This window comes from Triticum aestivum, chromosome 2D (assembly GCF_018294505.1).
Source record: "Triticum aestivum cultivar Chinese Spring chromosome 2D, IWGSC CS RefSeq v2.1, whole genome shotgun sequence".
Classification (NCBI taxonomy): domain Eukaryota; kingdom Viridiplantae; phylum Streptophyta; class Magnoliopsida; order Poales; family Poaceae; genus Triticum; species Triticum aestivum.
The window spans coordinates 229,957,240-229,967,684 of record NC_057799.1 but is presented as its reverse complement, the minus strand read 5'-3'; positions in this window follow the sequence as shown (position 1 = coordinate 229,967,684).

Sequence of the window (10,445 nt, the reverse complement as noted above, 5' to 3'; positions counted from 1 at the left end):
AATAGAACCCACTGCAAAACACCTTGCCGACGAGGGTCCGTGACTACGAGTGGTGTCCGCAGTCACCGCCGTGTATGTCAATCAGCAACTCCCTTCCTTGATCGCTGGAGATGCAGCGCAGCGTGACATCGTTCGGTCCTTTTCTGTATAACTCGTTGTCTTGGATACAATATGCCATGGCTTGCCGGGCCATGCACTCCGCGTCCTCTTCCTTCTCCGGCAGCGTCCCGTGCATCAGGTACTCTTTGAATTCCTTGGTCCAGCACTCCTCCTGGGGCTTGAGCGCCAAGAGCAGCTGAGCTCCTGAGGTTGGGCCACAGGCTGGGGCTCCCGTGGCCGGGGGCTGTGGGAGCTCCTCCCGAGGCTGAGTCCTGCTTCAAAGAGGTGGCATAGCTGATGGCTTGAAGAGCCGCTCTCTGAAGACGCCGGGCTCTTGCGGTTGCCGCTTGGATGCTCTCCTGGCGATGTTGTCGGCTTCCTTGTTGGTGCCCCAGGGCACGTGCTGCAGCTCTAGGCCCGAGAACTGCTTTTCCATCTTGGGCACCTCCTTGAGGTAGGCCTCCATGTGCTCGTCCTTCGGCTCGTACACCCTGTTGGAGAAGTTGACGAGGAGCTGCAAGTCGCTTTTGACGGTGAGGCGCATCACCCCTAGAGCCGCAGCTGCCTTCAGGCCTGCTATGAGGCCTTCGTATTCTGTGATGTTGTTGGAGACCTTCTCGCCATGCTGGAAACAGAGTTGCACGGCGTAGTACAGCTTGTCCTGAGTGGGTGAGATGAGCAGTGCTCCAGCCCCCGCGCCCTGGTGTGCGAAGGCGCCATCGAAATACATGACCCAGCCGTCTGGTGCCTCGCTTCCTGGGGAGGTGGACCGGTCTTCTCCTTCCTCAAGAGCCGGGGCATCTGTCCATTCTGCCACATAATCGGCAAGCGTGGCTCCCTTGATGACCCTGGTAGTGCTGAACTCCAACTGGAATGCCTGCAACTCGATGTTCCACTCAGTGACCCTTCCGGCCGAGTTAGGGCTTCTGAGTACCCTCTCCAATGGGTAGGCTGAAACGACCTTGATAGGGTGGCCCTGGAAGTAGTGCCGCAGCTTGCGCGAGGCCACCAAGAGTGCGAACAGGAGCTTTTGCGGCATGGGGTAGCGCACCCTCGCGTCCCGCAGTACGGTGCTGACGAAGTACACCGGGTGCTCGACGAGGGCTAGCTCACTGTCGAGGCTCGGGTCCTGCGGACATTGTGGCATACCATGAGGTGGTGGGATTCCTGAGACCTGACCGTCCTCAGGAGCTTCTGCGGTGTTACCCTGCTGAGCTTGGTCATCCGCCGCTGATGGCTTTGGTGCGCCTTCCTGACCCCGCGCTGCATGAGCTCTAGCTTGGCGAGGCACACCTTTGTCTTAGCACTCCTCCCGAACCGCCACCGCCGCCTCGCTGGCGGAGTACGGGGTGGCGGCAAGGTAGAGCACTAGAGGCTCGAGAGGCCGCGGTGCCACCATCACCGGGGGGCTGGTGAGGTATTTCTTGAGGTCTTGGAACGCCCGGTTGGCCTCCGGGGTCCACTCGAACGGGCCCTTCTTCTTCATGAGCTTAAAGAAGGGTAGGGCGCACTCGCCTAGCTTGGAGATGAAACGCCCTAATGCGCTCACCCGCCCTGCTAGCTTCTGCATCTCCTTGAGGGTTTGTGGTGGGCTCATGTCTTCGATGGCCTTGATCTTCTCCAGGTTCGCCTCGATCCCTCCGTGGGATACGAGGAACCCAGTAGCTTGCCGGAGGGGACGCCAAACACGCACTTCTCCGGGTTAAGCCTCAAGTTCACTTGGCGCAAGCTCTCGAAGGTCTCCTCCAAGTCTTGAATCAATGTCCTCGCCTCGCGAGATTTGATCCCTATGTCATCAACGTAGGCCTCTGTGTTTCTGCCGAGCTGCCGCCCCAAGGCGATGTGCATCAACCGTTGAAAGGTTGCGCCCGTGTTGTGCAGCTCGAAGGGCATGCAGGTGTAGAAGTACACCCCGCATGGTGTCAGGAAGGCTGTCTTCTCCACATCCTCCACCACCATCTGGATTTGGTGGTATCCCGAGAATGCATCCAGCAAACATAGCAAGTCGCACTCGGCGGTGGAGTCGATGATCTGATCGATGTGTGGAAGTGGGAACGGATCTTGGGGGCAAGCTTTGTTAAGGTTGGTGAAGTCGACGCACATCCGTTCCTTCTCACCTTTCTTCGGTACTACGACGGGGTTCGCCAGCAATTCGGGGTATCGAACTTCTCGGATGGTACCTGCCGCCTCCATCTTGCATGTCTCTTGGACGATGAAGGCCTGCTTCTCCGCGGACTGCCATCTTGCTCGCTGCTTCACGGGGCGTACGTTGGGGCATACCCTCAGGTGATCCTGGATCACCTCTCTCGGGACCTCTACTAGCTGATTGGGCTCCCACGCGAATATCTCCTTGTTCGCACGCAAAAACCTAACCAAAGCTTCCTCTTGTCCCGGGTCAACGCCGGCTCCTATGGTAAAGGTGGCTCCTGAAGGCCCGTCCTCGTTGACCGGCACCTGCTTGTTTCCGCCTTGTCTTGGGTGAACAGCTGCTTCTTCTTGGTGGGCGCGGTCTCCTTGGCCTCGGGGGTACCAGCGCTGGCTGGCTGCGCTGCTGCCGCGGTCTTGAAGGCGAGCCTGAGCGCCGTCACGGCCTCCTTAGTGTTTCTCTTTTGACTAAGAACCTAGCCAGAGCTCCCTGACTGCCTCGCCGGGCTTCTAGACAATATGACTTAAGTCATCGGCATCTAGACGCCGTACATATGTTCCTTGGAAGTTGTCTCGAAAGGCGGCTTCCAAGTCTTCCCAACTACCAATAGAATTTTCTGGTAAACTGTTTAGCCAGTAGCGAGCTGGCCCCTTAAGCTTGAGAGGTATGTATTTAATGGCATGAAGGTCGTCTCCGCGAGCCATGTGAATATGGTGGAGGTAATCCTCAATCCATACCGCGGGATCTATTGTTCCATCGTCTGATTCGATGTTAATGGGTTTGAACCCGTCTGGGAATTCATGCTCCATTACCTCGTCGGTGAAGCAGAGAGGGTGTGCGGCTCCTCTATGTTCGGCCACACTATGAAGCACCTCCGGCGAACTCCGCTTACGGAGTTCTGACTGCGCGTGGTCGGCTCTGTAGTGTCTGAATGGGTGACCATCATAGTCGGTCGGGGTGTATCTCCTTGATGTGTACATCGATCTTGTGCGCCTTGCTCTATCCTCCGGGTCTTGGTTGATGTCGCGAGTGTTCCCTTGAGCTATTTTGCTCTTGATTTGATGGCCGGATGGGTTTGTATGTTGCTCTGTTTGGGCTGCTGCTTGATCTGGACCGAACTGTGGCCGGCCGCCGCATTGTTCGACGGTGGTGTGGGCTCCAGCGCCCTGCCATCGTATTGAGGGAGCCACCTACCCTTTGGGTGGGTTTTGTCTGGGCTACTAAGGCCGTATTCCTCGGCGTCCAGGACCTCGGTCCATCTATCATTGAGCAAATCTTGGCTTGCTTGAAGTTGCAGCTGCTTCTTCCTTAAGCTCCTTGCAGTGGCTATAAGCCGACGTTTAAGACGCTCCTGCTCGAAAGGTTCCTTAGGCACAATAAAATCCTCACCGCCGAGGATCTCCTCTTCCTCGGAAGGTGGGAGATAATTGTTGTCCTCCGAGTCTCCATATGTGGCCTGTTCATCAGGGCTATCTTGCCCGCTTTCCCGTTCCTCCTGTTCGGATTCTACCTCAACAGGGTCTTCATTGTCCGAAGTGTTTTATCTTGGGCGATGTGGCTTGGAGCAGAGCCGTGGGTGCCGGTGTTCGGACTGTGTCCCAGGAGGTTTATTCTCGACTGGATCCTTCTCCTCATCGGGTGTGTCTATCATACACACATCATACCACGAAGTGGCCATCCCGTGTCTAGCGGGTAGCGAGCTCTGGCCCTGCCCCTCATCGTCGTCCATACCGGCGATGTCTTCGGAGCGGGGGTCAGGCGTGTTGGTTGGATCTTCGACGGTGGCTATAAAGTGGGTGGCGGGTGGGAAGCAAAATTCTCCATCATCCGTCGTAAGTTCGAACCGAACATAGTTCGGTGACGAGCCATCTGCCAGGGATCGGTTTTTTAATGAGTTTGGTAGGTCGCCCATGGGCGAGTGTTGGAAGACATCTGCGGCGCTGAACTTGAAGATTGATAACCGATCGAGTTCGGTATCCGCGGGCTCGCAGGGTTCGGAACTCGACGCCGGAGAAGAGTCCGAGGTTCCGTTGATGCAGATGCGGTACGCAGTGGAATCTGCGAGTGGCTCCAACACCGCAGAAGCGGTAGCCCCGCGATGCGATTAAGCTTCTCATCTTTGGGGGACTTGATCAGCTCCGGATCTAAGGCCAGAGTTGCTGCAGGAACTCTCTCCTGGATGCGGCCCGATGACAGGTTTAAGCCATGTCCATCAAGGCAGCGGGGAGCGATTGCCGCGGTCTCGAATCCGTCGAAGATCAAGTCTCCACGGATGTCCGCAACGTAGTTGAAGCTTCCGAATCTGACCTGATGGCCAGGGACATAGCTGTCGATCTACTCCAGATGGCCAAGCGAGTTGGCCTGCAGTACGAAGCCACCGAACACGAAGATCGACGATTGAAGGGGCCATCAAACCTTTTGATGACGGCACAGTGGAGCTGTCAACGAAAGCACCAATGTCGGTGTCAAAACTGGTGGATCTCGGGTAGGGGGTCCCGAACTGTGCGTCTAGGATCGATGGTAACAGGAGATGGGAGACACGATGTTTACCCAGGTTCGGGCCCTCTCTATGGAGATAATACCCTACTTCCTGCTTGATTGATCTTGATGAATATGAGTGTTACAAGAGTTGATCTACCACGAGATCGTAATGCCTAAACCCTAGAAGTCTAGCCTATGTGTATATGGTAATGAATGCCTCCTATCCGGACTATGCTCTCCGGTTTATATAGACACCGGAGAGATCTAGGGTTACATGGGGTCGATTACATATGAAGGAATCTTCACAGCTGGTCGCCTAGCTTGCCTTCCACGCCAAGGAAAGACCAATCCGGACATGAGTATGGTCTTCGGTCTTCATGCCTTCACAGCCCATCAGTCCGGCCCATAGATAGCAGGCCGGACGCCCGAGGACCCCTTAGTCCGGGACTCCCTCACCCGTTGCCACGGAGGTGCCTGCCCTGCTGGCTGAGCTGGCAGCTACATGGGGACAGCGGTGGAGCCTTGGCAGACGCGGGCCCTGCTGCGGGCCCGTAGGTGTCTTCGACAAGGGCCTTGCCAGGGCCCCCGCAAGGGTCTTGGCATGGCATCGTTGTCTTCCCTGGCAAGCATCTTGCCGGGGGTCTCGTGGATTTCCTCGGCTAGGATCCTGCCGAGGATCGTCGTCTTCTGGTCGTCATCTTATCTCGTGTGTTTATGATCTTGACGAAGATCTGCATGCCACCACGGAAGTGCCTCCCGAGCCCTGGTCCCAATGTGGTTGTCGGAAACCCTTGGGCTCAAGGGTGGCGCTCCCCGCTGGCATTGGGCAAGTTGCCCCGGCAAGGCTCTTGCAGGGGCACGGAGGCCACCCGGCAAGGGTGTTCCGGGGGAGTCCGCCTCGCCCCTTTGCTCTTTGCGGTCTCTGGTCTTGGCGTTGCTCTAATCGCCTTGTTCCCTGTAACACCCCGGTGTAATGATGCTGCAGTAACCCCTGGGGTTAAGTTAATCTTTTTGCTAAACATGTGCCTGATCATTATTATCTCATGTTTCTTTCAACCTCCCCTTTGAATGCAAATTCAAATGCTAAGTGAAATTCAAAATTTCTCAAACGTGAAAACAAAAATGTTCATCATGTGCCAAATATTCCACAACTAATATTGGTGGTGAACCAACATTTTTGCAAAGGGTTTAAGTGTCCTAAACAACTTAAAACAGTGACCTAAGCAATAAATTAAATGCCCTTTTTAATTTATAAAATTGGCAACTATTCCAAAAGCCTCCCAACCTTTTTGTGGCAGTGCACTTTAGTTATTTGAAATTGTTTTGGCCAGTGGCATAATTTTGCAAAGTAATTATTGGCTAAAAAGAAAATGGAAAAGCTGCTGAAAATAAAAAGAAAAACTAAAAGAAAAGGAAAAGCAGAGGAGAGAGAGAGAAAGCCCCCTGCCTCACCTGGGCTTCGGCCCACCCGGCCAGCCGACACAGCTAGGCCGGCCCGGTCCGCCTCCCCGGTCATCCCTCTCCTCTCTGTTCACGCGACCGAGCCCCCCCAGCTCATTCCCACCAGACCAGGCACGGGGATAAGGGCAGCCCCGACGCCTCGGGCTCCCTCCCCACTCGCCCACTTGCCCCCTCTCTCCCTCGTCGCTCTCTCCCTCGCTCTCCAGATCCCCTCCCCTCCTCAACCGAGCGCCGCCGTCGCCATGGCTGTGCCGTAGCCGCGGCCACCGCCCACCCCGCGCCTCGCCAGCAGGTCCAGGAGGCGCGCCGTCGACGCCTTCGTCGACTACCTCACCGGAATGAGGCGGGGAAGCCCCACCACCGTCGCCATCGTCCCGCCTTCAACCTCCATCCGCCACGGTCGCCGCCATCTTCCTCCTCTCCGGCGGCCCCCTGCTGCTACTAAGCCTATCACCGGCCTCCGTGTGCCACTCGGTGAGCCTCTCTTCCTCCCTCAGCTTTCTGGACGTCCTCGCACGCGCGCTAGTTACTTTCCCCACGCACGCCCGAACGCAGAGCCGCGGAGCTCGTCGCCGGCGAGTCTCCGGTGACCAAATGGTCACGGGCGTATGCCCGTTAGCCTCACCGCGTCGCGCAGCATGCGCCTAGCCCTTTCGCCTGAGCTGTAGTGCACCGTAGCTCCTTTTCTGCCGTCGAACGTAGACGCTCCACCGTGGACCTCGTCACCGGCGACGTTTCCGGCCAGGTCCGGCGATGCCACCACCACCACTCGACGCGCGGTCGAGTGGCCGTTCGAATGCGCCTAGACGCACCTCTTTCCGTGCCCCGTAGGCGTTTTCCGTCCGTCTCTGGCGTTCGGCCGCTGCGGATGGCCTCGCCGGCGTTGCTCCGGCGCGGGCGCTGACCTGGCACCAGCAGGGCCCGCCTCTGGGTCGCTGCCAGTGGGCCCTTGGACCTAGTTGACCACGTTGACCATGGTCAACTATGCTAACTGGGCACTCAGTGCCACTGACACACGGGCCCCTCGCCTAATTAACCTAATTAAAACATTTTCCTAAATAAAAATAATTAGCTAAACTAATTAGTCACTGACATGTGGGACCCAATTGTTAATTAACCCCTATTCAATTAAAATAACCCACTATTAGCCCTCTGTCTATGAGATATGGGACCCACTAGTCAGTTTTACCAGTGAGCGGGTCTGTTGACCTGCTGATGTCATGCTGGCACTTTGCTGACGTCATAATTCATTTTCTGTTAATGTAAATAAATCCAGAAAATCGTTTAATCTTTGAAAATTCATAGAAAATAAACCGTAACTCCGATGAAACTGTTTTCTACATGAAAGTTGCTCAGAAAAATCCAACGAATCCGAATACGTCGTCCGTTCATCTCTCACATGCCCCTAGCATGCTGAACTTGGAACTTCCCCCTCTCTTCCTTTGTCCGGAATTCACCTAACGTCGGGAATTCATCCTCGGATGTTTATCCCCTGCGTCTGCAATGTGTAGTAATACGTTAGGTCGACCCTAGTTCTGCTTATCGTCATGTCATGCTTAGCATTGCATCTGTGTGCTTATATTTACTGTTTCTTCCCCCTCTTCTCTCCGATAGACCCCGAGACCGATGCCGCCCCTGCGATCGACTACGTCGACGACGACCCCTCCTTGCCAGAGCAACCAGGCAAGCCCCCCCTTTGATCATCCCGATATCGCCCATTCCATTCTCTCATGCTTGCATTAGATTTTGCTACTGTTATTGTTTGCTCCTATTCTGATGCATTTCCTGCTTTTGTGACCTGCTCATTGTTACCTACCTGCTTATCCTAAACTGCTTAGTATAGGTTGGTTAGTGATCCATCAGTGACCCCCACCTTATCCTTGTTGACCCTGCTTCATCATTGAAGACCCGATCAACGGGATCGAAGACCAGGCCCCGTCACCGCACATCACTTTCCCCTTAGTTGCTCGACACTACTGGGTTACTATCGAGTGCCGAGGGTGAGACCTCTACAACACTTCTGATGTTAACCCTGTAGTGTAGCTATTCGGCCGTGGTCATCGAGGGTGATTCCTCCTTAACCACTTCCGATACGACTCTGTCGTGCAACCCCTCAAGTGTGAACCTCGGGGGTGGTTCCTCTTACGTTCACCTTGATGATTACATCGAGTGGAATTCACCGGGGGTGATTCCTCGGTTTTTCCCCTTGATGTTTGGACACACGGATACTTGGACTTTACAGCTGTTTCTTGGAAAGGCGGGTCGACCCTGAGGGGTACCCGCGAGTGATGTGGAGTCGGGTTGACCTGGATGGTGCCCGCGATATAATTACGAGGCGTGGCCGGGCATTATTAGCCCTTGCCGCAAGTCCTCGAGACGGGGCAATGGGGTCACATCTTTGGTGAGTCTCTGCTTGTTACCGCGTGCTCCTAATCCACTACGATTTGGATATTTGATCCGAGGGGCCTCTGGCCTGATAGCACTAACCATCACGTGGGCCTAGTATGGGCGTTCTGCGTCGTATACATCAGCTGAAGCTTAATAGACGTTAGCGACTGAGCGGCGCGCGCCGGGTTGGACTGGTAAGCACCTGCCTTTTTAAGGAGGTAGCTAGGTCTGCTCACCGGCCGCGTTCGCAGCGTGCAGGAGTTCCCAGGGCGATGGCCCATGACCCCTGGGGGCATAGGTTTAGTCTGGCATGCTGACCTCTCTATTAAGCCTATGTCGGGTTGCGGCATATTGTTTGGCCGAGGCCGGGCATGATCCAGGAAATTGTGTCCCGCCGGAGTTAATCGAGCGTGGTGGGTAATTTGGTGCACCCCTGCAGGGAAGAAAACATCTATTGATAGCCTGTCCTAGGGTAACGGACACTTGGAGTTGTATCCCGATCGATACAACTAGAACTGGATACTTGTGATGAGTAATGGATTGTGATGATAACTGGATAGTATGGCTCTGGGATTGCTTTCTCGCAGGGAGTCGAGGAAGGATCTCTGGCCGAGGTTGATAACACTACTTCTACTTTACTTTATGTTACTCTACTCCCTCCTGTTGCTGCAAGATGGTGGTTTCCAGAAGATGCTAGTCTTCGATAGGACTAGGCCTTCTCTCTATTCTGGCATTTCTGTGGCCCAGTCCACATATACAGCCTTCCTTTCATAATGTTGCCTATGTAGTGTAGATCCTTGCTTGCGAGTACTTTGGATAAGGACTCACCGTTGCTTTGCTCCCCCTTTTCCCCATTTCTTCTTCATTCTGGTTGATGCAACCAGATGTCGGAGCCCAGGAGCCAGATGCCACCGTCGATGCCTACTACTACCAGGAGTAGTTAGGAGGCTCCCAGGCAGGAGGACTTCCCTTTTCGATCGATGTTGCTTTTGTGCTGTCCTTCTTAAGGCAAACTTGTCTAACTCATGTCTGTAGTCAGATATTGTTGCTTCCGCTGACTCTTGTGTTTTCGAGCTTATGTATTCGAGCCCTCGTGGCCCCTGGCTTGTAATATAAAGCTTGTATTATTTTAATTTGTGTCTAGAGTTGTGTTGTGATATCTTCCCGTGAGTCCTTGATCTTGATCGTACACTTTTGCGTGTATGATTGAATCGAGGGCGTCACAAGTTGGTATCAGAGCCGACTGCGTGTAGGTAGCCCCCTTTCCAACTCCTTGGCCGAAGTCGAGTCTAGTCACTACAAAAACTTTTACTAACATTGGTTGTGTGTCTTACGGGCCCACGTCGCCATTGGGTCGTATTAGGATCTTTTACTCCTCATCTATACTCTGGGACTATGATCTCTCTTCCATTCAGGTTAAACAAAATTACTAACTCTAACATTAGGATCCCGTGGCCACATTCACCCCAAAGTTGGATAAGCCATAGTTCTTAGAATAGTATTCTAAATAGTACACACACTGTCGTGTTGACTACGAAGTAGTATCCATCTTACCTCTTTCATTATGTATGTTTCATCATGAATGATCCTTGTCTTTGCAAATGCTCAATGCTGAACTAGCCCCTGTTACATGTTAGCAGGATGGTTAGACCTGCTGGTCGTGTCCGTGGTGCCAACGATCCACCACCGCCCAATTCTTTGCTGGAATGATGCAACAATTTGAGCTGAACCGCCAGTTCATGGAAGGAATGATGGCTCAGTTTCCTCGTCCGAACAAGAATCAACAACCAACCCCAGTAACTCTGCAGGACTTCATGCGCCTCAACCCAACTATTTACCGCAGCTCAACTTAGCCCCTTGATGCTGATGA